This window comes from Pangasianodon hypophthalmus, chromosome 5 (assembly GCF_027358585.1).
Source record: "Pangasianodon hypophthalmus isolate fPanHyp1 chromosome 5, fPanHyp1.pri, whole genome shotgun sequence".
In the NCBI taxonomy this organism is placed as follows: domain Eukaryota; kingdom Metazoa; phylum Chordata; class Actinopteri; order Siluriformes; family Pangasiidae; genus Pangasianodon; species Pangasianodon hypophthalmus.
This window is the reverse complement of record NC_069714.1, coordinates 32336794-32359875: the sequence shown is the minus strand read 5'-3', so window position 1 is coordinate 32359875 and position 23082 is coordinate 32336794. Positions and strand designations below refer to the sequence as shown.

The 23082-nt window shown below is 40.4% G+C and overlaps 6 non-coding genes across 6 annotated transcripts; all 6 read left to right on the top strand.

The window, feature by feature from the left end:
- The first annotated feature begins 683 nt into the window (after positions 1–683).
- trnam-cau (transfer RNA methionine (anticodon CAU)) lies at positions 684–756 on the top strand. Its single transcript has one exon. It is a non-coding gene; the product is annotated as a tRNA-Met (tRNA).
- Positions 757–4689: 3933 nt separating this feature from the next.
- On the top strand, positions 4690–4762 carry trnam-cau (transfer RNA methionine (anticodon CAU)). Its single transcript has one exon. It is a non-coding gene; the product is annotated as a tRNA-Met (tRNA).
- A 1977-nt stretch (positions 4763–6739) lies between these two features.
- On the top strand, positions 6740–6812 carry trnam-cau (transfer RNA methionine (anticodon CAU)). Its single transcript has one exon. It is a non-coding gene; the product is annotated as a tRNA-Met (tRNA).
- A 3933-nt stretch (positions 6813–10745) lies between these two features.
- trnam-cau (transfer RNA methionine (anticodon CAU)) lies at positions 10746–10818 on the top strand. Its single transcript has one exon. It is a non-coding gene; the product is annotated as a tRNA-Met (tRNA).
- A 1985-nt stretch (positions 10819–12803) lies between these two features.
- On the top strand, positions 12804–12876 carry trnam-cau (transfer RNA methionine (anticodon CAU)). The gene has a single exon. It is a non-coding gene; the product is annotated as a tRNA-Met (tRNA).
- A 1964-nt stretch (positions 12877–14840) lies between these two features.
- Positions 14841–14913, top strand: trnam-cau (transfer RNA methionine (anticodon CAU)). Its single transcript has one exon. It is a non-coding gene; the product is annotated as a tRNA-Met (tRNA).
- The last annotated feature ends 8169 nt before the right edge of the window (positions 14914–23082 follow it).

Sequence of the window (23082 nt, the reverse complement as noted above, 5' to 3'; positions counted from 1 at the left end):
TTTTAACCAGATGGTGGTATTTTGAAGCCCAAGTGTAAGAATATGAGTAGATGATCTTTAAGGTTTTAGTCCGTTAAAACTATTTTCACTACATGAGGTAGCTGACCACCCTCTCCCTTTTCAGAGGCATGGCTCAGGAAGCATTTGCTGTTTGATTGTTCAGTTAAAGCAGTTGCTTTGAAGTCGTTTACATTTGGTCTTTTTAAGAAGGTGGTGGAATTTTGAACCGCAAGAGTTAGAATATGAGTAGGTGTTCTGCATGGCCTCAATCTCTTAACACTACCTAATCTCCATCTACATGAGGTCCCCAGCCTGCTTCTCCCACTTGGGAGGCATGCCTCAGGAAGCTTTTGTTGTTTGAACGTTCAGTTAGACAAGTTGGTTATACGCAGGGTAAAAGTGGTCTTTCAGAGCGGATGGTGGTGTTGTTTTGACCCCCATGTGTAAGAAGATTAGTAGGTAAGGTCAGCTGACAAGATCTTGGTTTGGAGAGGACTTTTAGACCAGATAGTGGAATTTTGACCCCCATGTATTAAAATGTGAGTAGGTGATCTCCAAGGCTTTTATGCATTAAATGTACCTAAGGTCTCTTGTGTCTTTTGTTGAAGTGTTTTTATTTTAGCCTTGATCATATGACACGTGAAGGCGAGGCTCATGGTACAAACCCGAAAACCCCTTTTCCAGCCTCGTTAGCGCAGTAGGTAGCGCGTCAGTCTCATAATCTGAAGGTCGTGAGTTCGATCCTCACACGGGGCACGGGTGCTTTTAAAAACAAGTCCTTGGTGCCATTGTGCCCCATTCAGTGAAAATAAAATAACATAAAAGTGTCTTGATGATCTTGTCATGGATATCATCAACCTCCTGAACAATTGAACATACTGGATGTGTAGATTCGTATTCCAAAGTGTCTTGATAATGATCTTGTGATGGACGAGAGCTGTTGGTCCAAAGTTACCACAATTGCTCTCATAATCTGGAATTTTAAAAATGAGAGATGTTGGTGCACTTGTACCCCAATTAGTGCAAATATATTAGAAGTCAAGAAAAATAGGTACAACTGCCCTCTCCCTTCAGTGCATGTAATCATAGACCTCTTGATCAATTGAACATACCACACATAAATCCAAGGTGCCTGGTAGTCTCATATTCTGATGGTCTTGATGGCCATCCTCACATTGATTATGGGTACACCTTTTAAACGAAAGCTGTTGTTCCAATGGTTCCACATTTGGTCTAAATAAAATTTAAAATCATAAATAAATTCAAAGTCAAGAAACATGGCTACAACAGCACAACCTTTGATCAAGTTCCCATACTACATTTGAAGGGGAGGGTCATGGTTCAAGCACAACAAACGTTTGAAGTGTTTTTATTTTAGCCTTGATCATAAGATCTTGGCCTCCATGTGTAAGAATACGAGTAGGTGATATTCAAGGCTTCCATCCATTAAAGATACCCAAGCATAAGTAATCTGTTACCGTGGCCAACTTGTTGCTCTTCAGAGGAGCACCTCAGGAAAAGCCTCTTATTTGTTTTGGCTGGTTAGAGCATGGTGTTAATTACGTCAAGGTTGTGGGTTCGGTCCCCATACTGGCCATTTTTAAGGTTGGTGCTGTGTGCAATTTTCAGGTCAAGGGAAGCAACTTGTTGAAAGTAGCCTTGCCCATGCTGAGTCAGCACTCTACCATTTGAGGTAATTCCCCTTTTACATGTGATAGTGATATTTTGACCACATCTGTGGAAGAATATGAATAAGTGAACTTCAAGGCTTCCGTCAGTTAAAAGTACCTAATTTCCCTACATGGGGTCCCTGGCTTGCTTCTCCCTCTTTGGTGACATGGCTCAGGAAGCATTTGCTGTTTGATTGTTCAGTTAGAGCAGGTGCTTAGAGGTTAGTTACAAGTGGTCTTTTTATCCAGATGGTGGTATTTCGAGCCCTAAGTGTGAGAATATTATTAGGTGGTCTGCATTGCTACAGTCTTTTAAACTACCTAATCTCACTACATGGGGTCCCCAGCCTGCTTTTCCCTCTTCGGAGGCATGGCTCAGGAAGCATTTGTTGTTTGATTGTTTGTTTAGACCAATTGGTTAGAGGCTGGGTAGAAGTGGTGTTTCAGAGCAGATGGTGGTGTTTTGACCCCCATGTGTAAGAACACAAGTAGGTAAGCTCAGCTGTTTAGAGCTTGGTTAGCAGAGAACTTTAGGACCAGATGGCAGAATTTTGTCTTCCATGTGTAAAAATGTGAGTAGGTGATCTTCAAGGCTTTTAAGCATTAAATCTACATAAGCTCCCTTGCATCTTTGGTTTGAAGTGGCTTTTTTAGCCTTGATCATGAGATTTTGGCCTCCAAATTCCAAATAAATTCAAATTCAAGAAAAATGGTTACAACAGCACAACCTTTGATCAAGTGCCCATACTACACTTGAAGGGGAGGGTCATGGTACAAGCCTAAGAAACCCTGTAACAGCCTCTTTGGTGTTGTATAGTGTCTGATAATCTGATGGTCTTGAGGGCGGTCCTCACACGGGGCAAGGGAAGTTTTAATCTAGATCCACGTACACATTTAGATCCATGGTAGAAGCCCTGGATGCCCTTTTTCAACCTTGTTAGCACAGTAGTAGCTCAATTGATCAAGACTTCTATGATTACTTGCACTGAAGGAAGAGGGCAGTTGTACCCATTTTTCTTGACTTCTAATATATTTGCATTAATTGGGGTACAAGTGCACCAACATCTCTCATAATCTGTATAATCTGTGGTTGGTCCAATGGTACCACAATAGTTCTAAAAAGAAACTTTAAATTTTTAATAAGTTCAGAGTCAAGAAACATGGGTACAAGGGCACAACCTCGATCAGTTGGCCCGCCTTGTTAGCGCAGTAGGTAGCATGTTAGTCTTACAGTCTGTAGGTTGTAAGTTCAATCCTCTCATGGGGCACAGATGCTTGAAAAAATGAGAGTCCTTGGTGCCGTTGTACACCAATCAGTGTAAAGTCAATAAAAGTGTGTTGATGATCTTGTCGTGGATGGATCTTAAAATGAGAGCTGTTGTACCAAAGTTACCACAAGTGCTCCCATAAACTGGAATTTTTTAAATGAGAGATGTTGGTGCACTTGTACTCAGATCAAAAGATGCAGACTATTTGTTGGTACCTCGAATAATGCGGGCTACAGCTGGGGGTAGAGCTTTCTCATACAAAGCCCCACAGTTATGGAACAGCCTTCCACTTAGTGTTCGGGGCTCAGACACAGTCTCAGTGTTTAAGTCTAGGCTGAAAACATATTTGTTTAGTCAAGCCTTTTGTGAATAGTTTTCTTAGGTACAGGAGCAGGTCTGGAGGGTTTCACAGGCATAGAGTGTTGTGGTGAAATGGGATGTTTGGATGCTGTCGCCCCCCCACTCTCACACGTTCACTCAGGTTTGTCGACGGTGGAGTGGCTGGCTGCCTTATGTCCCAGGGTGCCCTCATGTCTGTGTTAGCTTCTGGCTCTCCCTTTCAGTTATGCTGTCATAGCTAGTCTTGCCGGAGCCCCTGCTTGCACTCTGCATGCAAAGTACATCGTGCTTAACCATTAGAGGACAAAAGCTCACCTAACAATCTCTTCCTTTCTCTCCATCTCTCTCTCTCCCTCACTCTCTGTCGAGCTACACATGCTACTTCTGAGATGCCAGTGATGCCAGTGATCCTGACCCCTTCTGCTCCTCCTCGCTGCCTGACCCATCCTGATGCCCTACTTCTGGTTGGAGTTCTCATCGGTTGAGTTCGCTCGCTGCTGCTGGGGGTGGCCCCATATGGACTGCCTGAAGAACTGTTTGGATTGCTGGGGATGGTGCCACCTGGGGGCTGTGGAGATGGCTTGGGGATCACATATGGGGAGCTGTACTGTAATGGCTTGGGACTGCGATTGCTGTAGTGGCTTTGGGGCTGCAGTTGCCACGAGCAGCTTCGTACTCAGGACTCCATCAGTGGACAGTGGATAGATTTTAACCAGCCGGACCTCTTGCAAATACTGTGATGAATTTATTGGTTGCACAATTGCACTATTTGTCCATATAGTACACAATAGAAGGGATTTATTTATAATTGCACTATCCGTTGCACCCAGATGAGGATGGGTTCCCTTTTGAGCCTGGTTCCTCTCAAGGTTTCTTCCTCATATCATCTCGGGGAGTTTTTCCTTGCCACCGTCGCCACTGGCTTGCTCATTAGGGATAAATTCACAGTGATAAATTTAAATATTTACAATATATTTTTGTGAATCCATTTATTTCTGTAAAGCTGCTTTGTGACAATGTCCATTGTTAAAAGCGCTATACAAATAAAATTGAATTGAATTGAATTGTACCCCAATTAATGCAAATATATTAGAAGTCAAGAAAAATGGGTACAACTGCCCTCTTCCTTCAGTGCAAGTAATCATAGAAGTCTTGATCAATTGAGCATGCCGCACATATAAATCCAAAGTGTTGGCAGTCTCATATTTTGATGATCCTAAGGAAGATCCTCATATGGAGTATGAGTACATAGCTGTTGGTCCAATGGTAGCACAATTGTCAAAATAAAATAAAAAATTCTAAATAAATTCAAAGTCAACAAACATGGGTACAAGAGCACAAGCTCATGATCAAGTGCCGATATGACATTTGAAGGGGAGGGTCATGGCACAAGCCCGAAAACCCCTTTTCCAGCCTCGTTAGCGCAGTAGGTAGCGCGTCAGTCTCATAATCTGAAGGTCGTGAGTTCGATCCTCACACGGGGCACAGGTGCTTTTAAAAACGAGAGTCCTTGTACCCCATTCAGAGAAAATGCAATTAAAGTCTGGGTTCAATTGCAATGTCTCTTCAGTGCAAGTAATCATCAACCTCTTGATCAATTGACCATACCACACAAGTAAACCCCAGAGTGCTTTGGTAGTCTCATATTCTGATGATGTTGATAGCGATTCTCTCATTGACTATGGGTACACCTTTAAATGAAAGCTGTTGGTCCAATGGTACCACAATTGGCCTAAATAAAATTTAAATTCTAAATAAATTCAAAGTCAAGAACCAAGGGTTCAACAGCACAACCTTTAATCAAGTGCCCATACTACACTTGAAGGGGAGGGTCATGGTACAATCACAACAAACCCTCTTGAGTGTCGTAGGTAGGGTTTCAGATAATCTGATAGCCTTGAGGGCAATCCTCACAAAAAATTATACTCGTTAAACAAAATAAAAAAAAACAAAACAATTCCCATCTGATAAAAGAAATGTTCTGCAGCTTGTGGCTGCAGCTTGACTTGGTTAAAAACCAAAAAGGAGCCTTGAGATAAAATTTTGGCACCTGGAACTTTGAAGAAGAAGAAAAGAAACTAGGCCTTAAATACAAGACAGGAAATAAGGAACAGGTGCACATGGTAACACAAAATCAGAGAGAGGATCAGTTACAAAGCCAGAAGTGTGAACGTGTAAGGAAAGTGGAATGCCAAGAGGGTCTAAATAGGTGTGAAAAGAAAAAGACTTGTGCATAGTTTTCAGCAAGTGCAAGCCTTAGGCTGTCCAAGTGAGAGCATCCACAGTGGTCTTTAAGGGATCCATGCAGTACCATCCACAGCAACGTCACAGCAAACTTTAGGTTATTCATGTGGGCCATACTTATCAGTAGCGAGTTATTCTCAAGTGAAGGAGGCTCCAAGCTGAAGTGGAGCTTCAGGATAAGCCAGGCAATACAGGAGGGTCTGCATCTCGTGAAGAAGCAGGAGTAACGTGTGGCTTGACAGAGCGAGAAAGAGCGCAAGCGAGAGAACACGTATCATAAGGTATGCTCTTGTCCTGTAATGGTTTAAAATGATGTACAATATGCACAATCAGAGTACAAGAAGGTACTCCAGCAACACTTCTTAAGAGAGCATAACTGAAAGGGCATCCAAACATCCCAGATTAACAAAACATTCTGTGTCGATGAATCCACAGAGACAAGGGAAGGAAAGGTTTCAGTCCATTAAAACTACCTAATCTCACTACATGATTGTTCAATTAGAACAGTAGCTTAGGGTTTGGTTACAAGTGGCCTTTTTAACCAGATGGTGGTATTTTGAAGCCCAAGTGTAAGAATATGAGTAGATGATCTTTAAGGTTTTAGTCCGTTAAAACTATTTTCACTACATGAGGTAGCTGACCACCCTCTCCCTTTTCAGAGGCATGGCTCAGGAAGCATTTGCTGTTTGATTGTTCAGTTAAAGCAGTTGCTTTGAAGTCGTTTACATTTGGTCTTTTTAAGAAGGTGGTGGAATTTTGAACCGCAAGAGTTAGAATATGAGTAGGTGTTCTGCATGGCCTCAATCTCTTAACACTACCTAATCTCCATCTACATGAGGTCCCCAGCCTGCTTCTCCCACTTGGGAGGCATGCCTCAGGAAGCTTTTGTTGTTTGAACGTTCAGTTAGACAAGTTGGTTATACGCAGGGTAAAAGTGGTCTTTCAGAGCGGATGGTGGTGTTGTTTTGACCCCCATGTGTAAGAAGATTAGTAGGTAAGGTCAGCTGACAAGATCTTGGTTTGGAGAGGACTTTTAGACCAGATAGTGGAATTTTGACCCCCATGTATTAAAATGTGAGTAGGTGATCTCCAAGGCTTTTATGCATTAAATGTACCTAAGGTCTCTTGTGTCTTTTGTTGAAGTGTTTTTATTTTAGCCTTGATCATATGACACGTGAAGGCGAGGCTCATGGTACAAACCCGAAAACCCCTTTTCCAGCCTCGTTAGCGCAGTAGGTAGCGCGTCAGTCTCATAATCTGAAGGTCGTGAGTTCGATCCTCACACGGGGCACGGGTGCTTTTAAAAACAAGTCCTTGGTGCCATTGTGCCCCATTCAGTGAAAATAAAATAACATAAAAGTGTCTTGATGATCTTGTCATGGATATCATCAACCTCCTGAACAATTGAACATACTGGATGTGTAGATTCGTATTCCAAAGTGTCTTGATAATGATCTTGTGATGGACGAGAGCTGTTGGTCCAAAGTTACCACAATTGCTCTCATAATCTGGAATTTTAAAAATGAGAGATGTTGGTGCACTTGTACCCCAATTAGTGCAAATATATTAGAAGTCAAGAAAAATAGGTACAACTGCCCTCTCCCTTCAGTGCATGTAATCATAGACCTCTTGATCAATTGAACATACCACACATAAATCCAAGGTGCCTGGTAGTCTCATATTCTGATGGTCTTGATGGCCATCCTCACATTGATTATGGGTACACCTTTTAAACGAAAGCTGTTGTTCCAATGGTTCCACATTTGGTCTAAATAAAATTTAAAATCATAAATAAATTCAAAGTCAAGAAACATGGCTACAACAGCACAACCTTTGATCAAGTTCCCATACTACATTTGAAGGGGAGGGTCATGGTTCAAGCACAACAAACGTTTGAAGTGTTTTTATTTTAGCCTTGATCATAAGATCTTGGCCTCCATGTGTAAGAATACGAGTAGGTGATATTCAAGGCTTCCATCCATTAAAGATACCCAAGCATAAGTAATCTGTTACCGTGGCCAACTTGTTGCTCTTCAGAGGAGCACCTCAGGAAAAGCCTCTTATTTGTTTTGGCTGGTTAGAGCATGGTGTTAATTACGTCAAGGTTGTGGGTTCGGTCCCCATACTGGCCATTTTTAAGGTTGGTGCTGTGTGCAATTTTCAGGTCAAGGGAAGCAACTTGTTGAAAGTAGCCTTGCCCATGCTGAGTCAGCACTCTACCATTTGAGGTAATTCCCCTTTTACATGTGATAGTGATATTTTGACCACATCTGTGGAAGAATATGAATAAGTGAACTTCAAGGCTTCCGTCAGTTAAAAGTACCTAATTTCCCTACATGGGGTCCCTGGCTTGCTTCTCCCTCTTTGGTGACATGGCTCAGGAAGCATTTGCTGTTTGATTGTTCAGTTAGAGCAGGTGCTTAGAGGTTAGTTACAAGTGGTCTTTTTATCCAGATGGTGGTATTTCGAGCCCTAAGTGTGAGAATATTATTAGGTGGTCTGCATTGCTACAGTCTTTTAAACTACCTAATCTCACTACATGGGGTCCCCAGCCTGCTTTTCCCTCTTCGGAGGCATGGCTCAGGAAGCATTTGTTGTTTGATTGTTTGTTTAGACCAATTGGTTAGAGGCTGGGTAGAAGTGGTGTTTCAGAGCAGATGGTGGTGTTTTGACCCCCATGTGTAAGAACACAAGTAGGTAAGCTCAGCTGTTTAGAGCTTGGTTAGCAGAGAACTTTAGGACCAGATGGCAGAATTTTGTCTTCCATGTGTAAAAATGTGAGTAGGTGATCTTCAAGGCTTTTAAGCATTAAATCTACATAAGCTCCCTTGCATCTTTGGTTTGAAGTGGCTTTTTTAGCCTTGATCATGAGATTTTGGCCTCCAAATTCCAAATAAATTCAAATTCAAGAAAAATGGTTACAACAGCACAACCTTTGATCAAGTGCCCATACTACACTTGAAGGGGAGGGTCATGGTACAAGCCTAAGAAACCCTGTAACAGCCTCTTTGGTGTTGTATAGTGTCTGATAATCTGATGGTCTTGAGGGCGGTCCTCACACGGGGCAAGGGAAGTTTTAATCTAGATCCACGTACACATTTAGATCCATGGTAGAAGCCCTGGATGCCCTTTTTCAACCTTGTTAGCACAGTAGTAGCTCAATTGATCAAGACTTCTATGATTACTTGCACTGAAGGAAGAGGGCAGTTGTACCCATTTTTCTTGACTTCTAATATATTTGCATTAATTGGGGTACAAGTGCACCAACATCTCTCATAATCTGTATAATCTGTGGTTGGTCCAATGGTACCACAATAGTTCTAAAAAGAAACTTTAAATTTTTAATAAGTTCAGAGTCAAGAAACATGGGTACAAGGGCACAACCTCGATCAGTTGGCCCGCCTTGTTAGCGCAGTAGGTAGCATGTTAGTCTTACAGTCTGTAGGTTGTAAGTTCAATCCTCTCATGGGGCACAGATGCTTGAAAAAATGAGAGTCCTTGGTGCCGTTGTACACCAATCAGTGTAAAGTCAATAAAAGTGTGTTGATGATCTTGTCGTGGATGGATCTTAAAATGAGAGCTGTTGTACCAAAGTTACCACAAGTGCTCCCATAAACTGGAATTTTTTAAATGAGAGATGTTGGTGCACTTGTACTCAGATCAAAAGATGCAGACTATTTGTTGGTACCTCGAATAATGCGGGCTACAGCTGGGGGTAGAGCTTTCTCATACAAAGCCCCACAGTTATGGAACAGCCTTCCACTTAGTGTTCGGGGCTCAGACACAGTCTCAGTGTTTAAGTCTAGGCTGAAAACATATTTGTTTAGTCAAGCCTTTTGTGAATAGTTTTCTTAGGTACAGGAGCAGGTCTGGAGGGTTTCACAGGCATAGAGTGTTGTGGTGAAATGGGATGTTTGGATGCTGTCGCCCCCCCACTCTCACACGTTCACTCAGGTTTGTCGACGGTGGAGTGGCTGGCTGCCTTATGTCCCAGGGTGCCCTCATGTCTGTGTTAGCTTCTGGCTCTCCCTTTCAGTTATGCTGTCATAGCTAGTCTTGCCGGAGCCCCTGCTTGCACTCTGCATGCAAAGTACATCGTGCTTAACCATTAGAGGACAAAAGCTCACCTAACAATCTCTTCCTTTCTCTCCATCTCTCTCTCTCCCTCACTCTCTGTCGAGCTACACATGCTACTTCTGAGATGCCAGTGATGCCAGTGATCCTGACCCCTTCTGCTCCTCCTCGCTGCCTGACCCATCCTGATGCCCTACTTCTGGTTGGAGTTCTCATCGGTTGAGTTCGCTCGCTGCTGCTGGGGGTGGCCCCATATGGACTGCCTGAAGAACTGTTTGGATTGCTGGGGATGGTGCCACCTGGGGGCTGTGGAGATGGCTTGGGGATCACATATGGGGAGCTGTACTGTAATGGCTTGGGACTGCGATTGCTGTAGTGGCTTTGGGGCTGCAGTTGCCACGAGCAGCTTCGTACTCAGGACTCCATCAGTGGACAGTGGATAGATTTTAACCAGCCGGACCTCTTGCAAATACTGTGATGAATTTATTGGTTGCACAATTGCACTATTTGTCCATATAGTACACAATAGAAGGGATTTATTTATAATTGCACTATCCGTTGCACCCAGATGAGGATGGGTTCCCTTTTGAGCCTGGTTCCTCTCAAGGTTTCTTCCTCATATCATCTCGGGGAGTTTTTCCTTGCCACCGTCGCCACTGGCTTGCTCATTAGGGATAAATTCACAGTGATAAATTTAAATATTTACAATATATTTTTGTGAATCCATTTATTTCTGTAAAGCTGCTTTGTGACAATGTCCATTGTTAAAAGCGCTATACAAATAAAATTGAATTGAATTGAATTGTACCCCAATTAATGCAAATATATTAGAAGTCAAGAAAAATGGGTACAACTGCCCTCTTCCTTCAGTGCAAGTAATCATAGAAGTCTTGATCAATTGAGCATGCCGCACATATAAATCCAAAGTGTTGGCAGTCTCATATTTTGATGATCCTAAGGAAGATCCTCATATGGAGTATGAGTACATAGCTGTTGGTCCAATGGTAGCACAATTGTCAAAATAAAATAAAAAATTCTAAATAAATTCAAAGTCAACAAACATGGGTACAAGAGCACAAGTTCATGATCAAGTGCCGATATGACACTTGAAGGGGAGGGTCATGGCACAAGCCCGAAAACCCCTTTTCCAGCCTCGTTAGCGCAGTAGGTAGCGCGTCAGTCTCATAATCTGAAGGTCGTGAGTTCGATCCTCACACGGGGCACAGGTGCTTTTAAAAACAAGATTCCTTGGTGCCATTGTGCCCCATTCAGTGAAAATAAGATAAAATAAAAGTGACTTGACGATCTTGTCATGGATATCATCAACCTCCTGAACAATTGAACATACTAGATGTGTAGATTCGTATTCCAAAGTGTCTTGATAATGATCTTGTGATGGACGAGAGCTGTTGGTCCAAAGTTACCACAATTGCTCTCATAATCTGGAATTTTAAAAATGAGAGATGTTGGTGCACTTGTACCCCAATTAGTGCAAATATATTAGAAGTCAACAAAAATAGGTACAACTGCCCTCTCCCTTCAGTGCAAGTAATCATCAACCTCTTGATCAATTCAGCATACCACACATATAAATCCAAGGTGCTTGGTAGTCTCATATTCTGATGGTCTTGATGGCGATCATCACATTGATTATGGGTACACTTTTAAACAAAAGCTGTTGTTCCAATGGTTCCACATTTGGTCTAAATAAAATTTAAAATCATAAATAAATTCAAAGTCAAGAAACATGGCTACAAAACATCTTTTCGCAGAACATGTTCGAGTTTGATGGTAGAGACACTCTGCATGAATATATATTTATTGATGAGGCTGGGTTTAATCTAACTAAAAGGAGGTGAAGGGGGCGGAACATTATTGGAAGGCGTGCCACTGTGGAGGTCCCTGGACAGCGTGGGGGTAATGTGACACTGTGTGCTGCCATCAGTCACCATGGGGTTCTCCACCATCAAACATCTCTTGGTTTTCCTTGACCATCTCTATGGTTCCGTTATCCAGCATGAAGCAAGAGAGCCAGGACGGGCAGAGCAGCCTCAGTATGTTGTAATTTGGGATAATGTAAGCTTCCATCGTGCTGCTCTGGTCCGCAATTGGTTCAATGACCATCCCAGATTTTCTAACATGTTTCTACCAGCATACTCCCATTTTCTCGGCTGCCTTGCAAGAGAAAACATTTACTGTGATGTAGATGAAGGTATGTGGCCTGATCCTGCCCAGAGATGTGATGCTGAGGGTGCCGAGGATGCTGATCAGTAACTGATCAGTGTTTTTTTTTTTTTTTTTTTTTTTTTTTTTTTTTTTTTTTAGTGTACTGTAACTGACAGTAAACAGTCTTTTGTTGCATACTGAGTTCATACTCAGTTCTTTACACCTTTTGGGGGGTTGGGGGTGGAGTGTATATAATATTACATTCCTGTAATAAAAAAAATCCTCCTTGTATTTTCTCTTTGTATTTTATTGTACTTTCACCCTTCCACTGATTCCTGATTCCCAGTAAGAGGTTTTAGTAACAGTGTTTTGAATTGATCTCACTGGTGTATTCTAGGCAGAGGAGTAGTCTGTGTATTTGTTAGGTTTGTGCATCGTCTGAGGCCAAAGTTTGATTTTGACTGAAGAGAATATGTTTTTGACTAGAATATTTGGTTTTGATCTGGAAGTTTGAGGTTTGTGCAAGTTGGTGTATAGTTTTGTGATTGTGTTTATAGTTGTGAGAAAATGGTGAATTGTTTCATGAATTGTGTGTTAGCAATCGAGAAAAACTGTAAAATGAGAGCTGTTGGTCCAAAGTTACCACAATTGCTCTCATAATCTGAAATTTTAAAAATGAGAGATGTTGGTGCACTTGTACCCCAATTAGTGCAAATATATTAGAAGTCAAGAAAAATGGGTACAACTGCCCTCTCCCTTCAGTGCAAGTAATCATAGACCTCTTGATCAATTGAAAATACCACACATATAAATCCAGAGTGCTGGCGGTCTCATATTCTGATGGTCTTGAGGAAGATCCTCACATTCAGTATGGGTACATAGCTGTTGGTCCAATGGTAGCACAATTGTCAAAATAAAATAAAAAATTCTAAATAAATTCAAAGTCAACAAACATGGGTACAAGAGCACAAGCTCATGATCAAGTTCCCATATGACATTTGAAGGGGAGGGTCATGGCACAAGCCCGAGAACCCCTTTACCCGCCTCGTTAGCGCAGCAGGTAGCGCGTCAGTCTCATAATCTGAAGGTCGTGAGTTCGATCCTCACACGGGGCACGGATGCTTTTAAAAACAAGAGTCCTTGGTGCCATTGTCCCCCATTCAGAGAAAATGCAATTAAAGTCTGGGTTCAATTGCAAGAAATCATCAACCTCTTGATCAATTGACCATACCACACATGTAAACCCCAAAGTGCTTTGGTAGTCTCATATTCTGATGATGTTGGTAGAGATTCTCTCACTGACTATGGGTACACCTTTAAATGAAAGCTGTTGGTCCAATGGTACCACAATTGGCCTAAATAACATTTTAATTCTAAATAAATTCAAAGTCAAGAAACATGGGTTGGAGAGTCATGGTACAATCACAACAAACCCTCTTGAGTGTTGTAGGTAGGGTTTCAGCTAATCTGATAGCCTTGAAGGCGATCCTCACAAAAAATTATACTCGTTAAAAAAAAAAAAAAAATTCCCATCTGATAGAAGAAATGTTTTGCTTCTTTCTTTCTTTTCTTGTAATATATTTGTGACAGATCTGAACAGGACATGGAATTGTGAATTGTGGCTGCAGCTTGACTTGGTTAAAAACCAAAAAGGAGCCTTGAGATACAATTTTGGCACCTGGAACTTTGAAGAAGAAGAAAAGAAACTAGGCCTTAAATACAAGACAGGAAATAAGGAACAGGTGCACATGGTAACACAAAATCAGAGAGAGGATCAGTTACAAAGCCAGAAGTGTGAACGTGTAAGGAAAGTGGAATGCCAAGAGGGTCTAAATAGGTGTGAAAAGAAAAAGACTTGTGCATAGTTTTCAGCAAGTGCAAGCCTTAGGCTGTCCAAGTGAGAGCATCCACAGTGGTCTTTAAGGGATCCATGCAGTACCATCCACAGCAAACTTTAGGTTATCCATGTGGGCCATACTTATCAGTAGTGAGTTATTCTCAAGTGAAGGAGGCTCCAAGCTGAAGTAGAGCTTCAGGATAAGCCAGGCAATACAGGAGGGTCTGCATCTCGTGAAGAAGCAGGAGTAACGTGTGGCTTGACAGAGCGAGAAAGAGCGCAAGCGAGAGAACACGTATCATAAGGTATGCTCTTGTCCTGTAATGGTTTAAAATGATGTACAATATGCACAATCAGAGTACAAGAAGGTACTCCAGCAACACTTCTTAAGAGAGCATAACTGAAAGGGCATCCAAACATCCCAGATTAACAAAACATTCTGTGTCGATGAATCCACAGAGACAAGGGAAGGAAAGGTTTCAGTCCATTAAAACTACCTAATCTCACTACATGATTGTTCAATTAGAACAGTAGCTTAGGGTTTGGTTACAAGTGGCCTTTTTAACCAGATGGTGGTATTTTGAAGCCCAAGTGTAAGAATATGAGTAGATGATCTTTAAGGTTTTAGTCCGTTAAAACTATTTTCACTACATGAGGTAGCTGACCACCCTCTCCCTTTTCAGAGGCATGGCTCAGGAAGCATTTGCTGTTTGATTGTTCAGTTAAAGCAGTTGCTTTGAAGTCGTTTACATTTGGTCTTTTTAAGAAGGTGGTGGAATTTTGAACCGCAAGAGTTAGAATATGAGTAGGTGTTCTGCATGGCCTCAATCTCTTAACACTACCTAATCTCCATCTACATGAGGTCCCCAGCCTGCTTCTCCCACTTGGGAGGCATGCCTCAGGAAGCTTTTGTTGTTTGAACGTTCAGTTAGACAAGTTGGTTATACGCAGGGTAAAAGTGGTCTTTCAGAGCGGATGGTGGTGGCGTTTTGACCCCCATGTGTAAGAAGATTAGTAGGTAAGGTCAGCTGACAAGATCTTGGTTTGGAGAGGACTTTTAGACCAGATAGTGGAATTTTGACCCCCATGTATTAAAATGTGAGTAGGTGATCTCCAAGGCTTTTATGCATTAAATGTACCTAAGGTCTCTTGTGTCTTTTGTTGAAGTGTTTTTATTTTAGCCTTGATCATATGACACGTGAAGGCGAGGCTCATGGTACAAACCCGAAAACCCCTTTTCCAGCCTCGTTAGCGCAGTAGGTAGCGCGTCAGTCTCATAATCTGAAGGTCGTGAGTTCGATCCTCACACGGGGCACGGGTGCTTTTAAAAACAAGTCCTTGGTGCCATTGTGCCCCATTCAGTGAAAATAAAATAACATAAAAGTGTCTTGATGATCTTGTCATGGATATCATCAACCTCCTGAACAATTGAACACACTGGATGTGTAGATTCGTATTCCAAAGTGTCTTGATAATGATCTTGTGATGGACGAGAGCTGTTGGTCCAAAGTTACCACAATTGCTCTCATAATCTGGAATTTTAAAAATGAGAGATGTTGGTGCACTTGTACCCCAATTAGTGCAAATATATTAGAAGTCAAGAAAAATAGGTACAACTGCCCTCTCCCTTCAGTGCATGTAATCATAGACCTCTTGATCAATTGACCATACCACACATAAATCCAAGGTGCCTGGTAGTCTCATATTCTGATGGTCTTGATGGCCATCCTCACATTGATTATGGGTACACCTTTTAAACGAAAGCTGTTGTTCCAATGGTTCCACATTTGGTCTAAATAAAATTTAAAATCATAAATAAATTCAAAGTCAAGAAACATGGCTACAACAGCACAACCTTTGATCAAGTTCCCATACTACATTTGAAGGGGAGGGTCATGGTTCAAGCACAACAAACGTTTGAAGTGTTTTTATTTTAGCCTTGATCATAAGATCTTGGCCTCCATGTGTAAGAATACGAGTAGGTGATATTCAAGGCTTCCATCCATTAAAGATACCCAAGCATAAGTAATCTGTTACCGTGGCCAACTTGTTCCTCTTCAGAGGAGCACCTCAGGAAAAGCCTCTTATTTGTTTTGGCTGGTTAGAGCATGGTGTTAATTACGTCAAGGTTGTGGGTTCGGTCCCCATACTGGCCATTTTTAAGGTTGGTGCTGTGTGCAATTTTCAGGTCAAGGGAAGCAACTTGTTGAAAGTAGCCTTGCCCAAGATAATCGATTCTCTGGTTGAATCCCAACATGTCAAGAACATTTTTCCATTCAAAAGTGGTATCTGAATAACTAAACAATACACACGTAGACTGTTCCTGCATTGGAGAATGCAGGCATCAATCCCACTACCCCTCTCATGCTAAGTCAGCACTCTACCCTTTCAGCTAATTCCCCTTTTACATGTGATAGTGGTATTTTGACCACATCTGTGGAAGAATATGAATATGTGAACTTCAAGGCTTCCGTTGGGTAAAAGTACCTAATTTCCCTACATGGGGTCCCTGGCTTGCTTCTCCCTCTTCGGAGAAATGGCTCAGGAAGCATTTGCTGTTTGATTGTTCAGTTAGAGCAGGTGCTTAGAGGCTGGGTAGAAGTGGTCTTCCAGAGCAGATTTTTGTTTTGACCCCCATGTGTAAGAACACGAGTTGGTAAGCTCAGTTGGTTAGAGCTTGGTTAGGAGAGACCAAATGGCGGAATTTTGACCCCCATGTATTAAAATGCGAGTAGGTGATCTCCAAGGCTTTTATGCATTAAATCAACCTAAGCTCCCTTGCGTCTTTGGTTTGAAATATTTTTATTTTAACCTTGATCATGAGATTTTGGCCTCCAAATTCCAAATAAATTCAACGTCAAGAAACATGGGTACAACAGCACAACTTCGATCAATTTCCCATGTAACACTTGAAACCCTTTTCCAGTCTCGTTAGCACAGTAGGTAGCGCGTCAGTCTCATAATCTGAAGGTCGTGAATTTGATCCTCACACGAGGTGCAGATGCTTTTAAAAACGAGAGTTCATTTTCAAGGTTGGTGCTGTGTGCAATTTTCAGGTCAAGGGAAGCAACTACTTGTTGAAGGAAGTGTTGCCCAAGATAATAGATTCTCAGGTTCATTCCATCCATCTGAAAGTGCGATCGGAATAACTAGACAGTGCACACGCAAAAAACACGAAAAATAAATGCAAGCCCAGAACTCTGTTAAAATTCCTCAAGCGTCCTGAGTCATCCTCCACACACATATGTACCCGGTCATTGAGATTGATGTCCACTTTGCAGTGCTCCAAACCTTGCCTTCAGTCAGCCAAAGGCATATTCAGTACTCATTCTGCCTTGACATAGGCACATGCTAAAGTACTGTTTTAAAGATAGTACTTCCACCTTTGCTACACACCTGAGGTAAGGGATATTGAGGGGTATACTGGATCTCATCTCCTACAGTTTGTCTTTTCAAGGACGGGATGCTGCTATTCTTAAAATACGTGTTCAGATTGGAATTAGCAAGAACACAAGCATCATGAACATGCACAAGCCATTTGAGCACAACGTGAATGAGTCAGTGGTATTCTGTATTTTAAGTGAGAATGTTCCCTTTCTGTTTAGGTAATATGTGGAATTAAGGGCCTTGCTCAAGGGCCCAGTGGTGGCAGCTTGGTGGTGCTGGGGATTGAACTCATGACCTTCCAATCAGTAATCCAACCACCGGGCAACCACCGGGCAACCACCGGGCAACCACCGGGCAACCACCGGGCAACCACCGGGCAACCACCGGGCAACCACCGGGCAACCACCGGGCAACCACCGGGCAACCACCGGGCAATTTGCACACTTTAATTTGCCTGACTATTTTTGAGACAGACTGTCATGACAAGCCAAAAGCGTTTCTTGTTTGTCTTTGTCTTTGTTCATCACTTAAATTGTAAAATGCACAACTTTTTTTTCACAAGATCAACAGGCAATCTCATTACTGCTGATATTCTTTCAATGCAAGAACATAGAAATTAATTCATAGACAGAAGTGATGAACTCGACATTCTAAAATTTTCCGACTGGAAACTGTCCCACCCCACCAACTGCTAGTTCACCAGTCTCTAGTCCTAAATCTGTTTTTGAAATGCTGTTTGTCGTGAATTTAGGAGCAGAACAGCGCCAGTAATATTCTCTCCTCCACATGAAGGTATAATAATAAAACAAAGTGAAATTAAATAACAAAAACATTATTAAATAAGAAAATACAGACCAGAAATCATAATACATGAAAAACATACAATGGACATGTGCAGGTTCCTGCTGTTGCATCATGTTTTCTAAAACATATGATATTCCCGGTCACAGAAAAACAGTGAAAATAAAAAAAAAATAATCCGCCTTGGAGCGGGATTTTGTAAAGCGTCTTGCTATGTTCATGTCGATGAGAAGCAAAAATGAGGGAAAAACTGTTTCAAAAAATATTCATATGTGTGTAAACAGTGCCTCAGTCAAACTGCACATCTAAGTATATAAGTGCCTAATTGACAATTTTTGCTTTACTTTGTGCAACAGTATCTCTACATCACTGTGAGTGAAGTTCATCTTCTTAGACCTTTTCACATGCTCCATGTTGTCCACAACAAGCAATGCATGAGCAGTCTACTGGGATTTTTAAGGGGAGGTTGTTTACCGTATATGGGTATTTGGGGCCGTTTCTTTATGCATATGAGTGTGGCTGTGCACAAGCTGAACAATTTAGAATGAGTGGGATTTATCAACATCCATTGCATACAGCTGTGCATACACAGATGTGATAAATACCAATTTCCTTATGTGTATTGGCAATTCTATGCATTTTAGAACTTCTTGTATGAATCCTTTGCATATGAGATAATGTTAAAATAACTAAAATGTCATCTCCAGAATGGTGCAACAGTAGTGTTCACCATTTCATGGCCAGAAGACGAAGAGGGCATAATTGGCTCTGCAGCATTGGAGGGGCATACTCTCTCTTGTCTATGCTCCTTCCTTCCCCAGAAAAGAACTGTTAAGCTGGCTTTATGGCAGAAGCATGTGTTACTCTCCCTGGTTGGTATCTGTTGTATGAAACCAGGGGAAACCTGACTGGTGGGTGTGAATTGGCCAAGCATAAATTAGGGAGAAAATCCCCTGCCCAAAACTAATGTTGAAACTAATGTTTCAAACTCTTCACACAGCTATGTAAAAAAAGTTTTATTACCTGAACTACCCAATCGTTTTATTGTTTTACTTTGTTAGTTAGATAAATAGCAAGTGACCTAGTTAGTAAGCCAGTTAGATTGAAGAGAAATAAAAAGTAGAATTTAATTGAACTACATTGTGTTTTCTAGATGGTGTGCATTTATGTTTAAAAATTTGCTCCATACCTCACACTTACTTTTGACGTAGTTCCAGGTATGAGGAGAAAAAAGTGTAGGGTTTTATCAAGTTTATTATTATATCAGTCTGACCTTGAGAGGAAAAAATAAAGCAGGAACCACTGCTGTTGGTAGTGATCAGATGGCCAAGTGAGAAATTAACCACGTTAATATAGCAACAAGATACTAAAACCTAAAACACACGGAAAGAGGATGAGTCAGACTGTTTTTCTTTTTTTTTTTTTGTTTACAAACTGCACTGTGTGTGTGTGTGTGTGTGTGTGTGTGTGTGTGTACAAGTCTTTGTTTATCGTTGTATTTTGTGTGGGTGTTTCATAAGGATGAAAGGTGAAATGTGCAAGGATAAAAAAATCAAACACAATGCAATGGAGTTTTACAGAAACAATCTGGTTTCTCTAATAAACAAAAAATATATATAAAATGATTTGAATATAAATGAAGTGATCTGATCGGCTGTGAAAGGCTCTGTGTCTGTAGAAATTTAGACTTGTGGATATGTTATAATTATAGGTAATATATATATATGGTAAAGATTATATATGCCCTGGGTCAGTGTGACAGAAGTGAGCACAACAGGTGTGAAGCTCCAGCAGGAAGCTGCTACTGAGCCGAGTCGGATTTTCATGTTTGAGCAGCAGGAAAGCGTGTGTGTGTTCCTGGACACGCTGAGTGAGAAACAATATATCCGCTCCAGAAACCTGCTGGTCTGAGGTGATGACTCACACCATGTGTGTGTGTGTGTGTGTGTGTGTGTGTGTGTGCGCGCAGCTTAGAGACGCTCCATCTATTAACTAAGCAATCATAAATGTGATAAATCACACTATATAACACGCACAGTATTGCTCTTACAGAAAAGCCTAATGATCCACACATGGGAATAATCACATGATCGTCTGAAAATTCTTTATGTGATTTTATTTTTCAACATGGTTTTTACACATGATCTATTTATTTTTACAGTTAGTTTTTTATTTACATGATTTTATTTTTTTTCTCCATGTGATTCATTTTATTTTTGTTTTTTACACAGTTAATTTACAGTCATATTATTTTTTCATATAAACTCATTTTTTTTCACATTTTTTTATGATCATTTATTTTCATGTGTGATTTTTTTAACATGATTTATTTATTTTTACATGTAACTTTTATATGATTAATTTATTTTGCATGATTTACTAATATTTTATGCAGTTGTTCTTTGGGTATTTTTTTTACACTTTTATTTTTAATGTGATATTTTATGTAATTTGCTTTTTACCTGTGATTGTGTTACACACGATTTCTTTATATTTACACAATTTATTTATTTTCAGATGATTTAAAAAAAACATCACATTAGTCATTCCAATCCACTTTTTTTTACACGATTCATTTATTTTAACGTGATAATTTTCTTGTAATTTACTAATTTATTTATTTTTAATATGTGATTTTTTTAACATAAATTTTTCACATGCTTTTATTTATCACAGATTATACACATGGTGTCACGTGTTTACTTGAGTCCAGGTGTAATGCTGAAATGCGCTTTCACCTGTGAAGAGATCACTCCCATAATCACATGTAAAATATATGTAATTTTTCCATAATGACGTTATTGTGAACACTTCAAATCACTCCACATTCCATCATCAGCATGTCCCAGTTATATATATTTATTTATATATCTGCTTTGACAAAATTAAAGCTGAGTCCAGGTAAAAAATGAATGAAACACACATTTTCCTGGTTTGTCTATTTTATTAGATATGTCTGAACATCATTTGTTTGGCAAAGTAGCGTAAAAAACATAGTCGCTTTGTCTTATCTAAATATTTCATACACACTTGATACCTTACACGATAAAAACAGGAACATATTTACATCTCGATTAAATATTACATGATTTATAAACATTGTTCATTTACATATTCAGAAAAAAAGCAAATACATTGTGTCTATAAACAAAATTTTTCAGTGCAGTTGGGATAACACACAGATAGGACGCTTAAACATCATAAAAAAAATAAAGTGATTACACCACAAAAGCCTAAATTAAATTACAGTTGATAGTTTTTTAATTTCACACTCTCTTTACTGAAGATAGCAAACTGAATTAAATCATTTCTGGAAAAGTTTTGAATTTTCTCATAGTAGTGAGTCAAGGTGATGACTTGTGTTTTAATTCTTTACTCGCCTGAAGTTTGTCATCAGATCATTCGCCAACGTGTGTCACGTCTTAGCCTATGACATCATTATGATTTTAGGAATTCTCATCATATCTATCACATGGATATGTATCATATGTGGTTTGTTTCAGTTCAATATACAATCACTGGTCACTTTATTAGGAACACCTGTACACCTGCTCATCTATGCAGTTATCTAATCAGCCAATCATGTGGCAGCAGCGTAATGCATAAACTCATGCAGATGCAGGTCAAAAGCTTCAGTTAATGTTCACATCAAACATCAGAATGAGGAAAAAGTGTGATCTCTGTGACTTTAACCGTGGCGTGGTTGATGGTACCAGATGGGGTGGGTGAGTCTGATAACCTCAGATTCCTGTTCTTGGCTGACAGAAGAGGAACCTGATGTGATCTTCTGCTGTTGTAGCTCATCCTCCTCAAGCTTTTATGTTTTGTGCATGCTGAGATGCTTTTCTGCTCACCGCGGTTGTAAAGAGTGATTATTTGAGTTACTATAGACTTCCTGTCAGCTCAGACCAATCTGGCTATTTTCACCCACAGAACTTTTGCTCTCTCAATGATTTTTTATTCTTTTTTTGGAACCATTCTAGAGACTGTTGTGTGTGAAAATCCCAGGAGATCAGCAGTTTCTGAAAAACTCAAACCAGCCCATCTGCACCAACAACCATGCCAAAGTTAAAGTCACAGAGCTCACACTTTTTCTTCATTCTGATGTTTGATGTGAACATTAACTGAAGCTCTTGATCTGCATCTGCATGATTTTATGTATTGTGCTGCTGCCACATGATTGGCTGATTGGTTAACTGAATGAATGTGCACTTGTATAGGTGCTTCTAATAAAGTGTAGATGGCCTCCTTCACTGCTAATTCTGGATTCTGATTGGTGAGAAGGTGTTGATTAATTTTCTATAACAGCAGCTCTGACAGTAATGAAGCTGCAAATCACAGGATTATATTAATGCGCTCGTTCTAATAGGTATAATATCGTTTCTATAGTAACAGCTCTTTCACAGGTTTACATTGTACGGCAGTCCATGATCCATTACGGTCCTGCCACAGCTCTCAATTTCAAGATTAACTTCCACTGACACATCTTACCACAAGATGCTCATAGACTCTTGGGCGCATAAAAAAATAAATCAACCATCAGCATTATTTGTGACAGTTTTAGACCTGGCGATGAGGAGATGACAGCTTGGGGCCACCTTCTGATATCCTGCCTGCAGCAAGTGTTTGATTATTGAGTCAACCCTGCATTCACACTGTGAGTGACAAGGTGATAAGTGATCATTCATTTTCTGCACGCATGAGCGACCAGGAGTTCACATGTGCAATAATGATGATTTCAGCAACAACTTGAAGTGAGATTTTCTCACTTCAATGCAAATTAGGTAAAATCTGGAAAAATGACAATCCAAATGGTTTGTTCAAATGACTCCTTGGATCAATCCTATGGCACGTGCAGTCTGACATTTCTTCAGTTCCCCACTTACAACTTTAGTTCCTACCTGCAAGTAGTTCCCTTTTACTGTTTAATGCGCAAAAATGCAAGAACAACAATTTACGTCAGCAATTTTTGTATATTAATAATAGAATTGTGAATAGAAACATGGAATTTTCAAAGAAAAAGTGAAACTAAGTAACTGCTGATTATATGCAAGCTATTAATAGTTGAGATAGATTATTTGAAAATTCCAAATAGACCTGTGCTGTTTGAGAGCTTTTCAGGATCGCTTTCGTACAATAGTAATTTATTTTAGAAGTGGACATTTATTTTAGAAGTGAATACGTACAGCTCAGGAATTGGGGCTGTGCTTTCACAAACATTGCTGGAGGATAATAAACATGATCATTTTCATTATGGAATTGCTACAAAGTGCAGTTATGGTGGAGGGCAATAAAA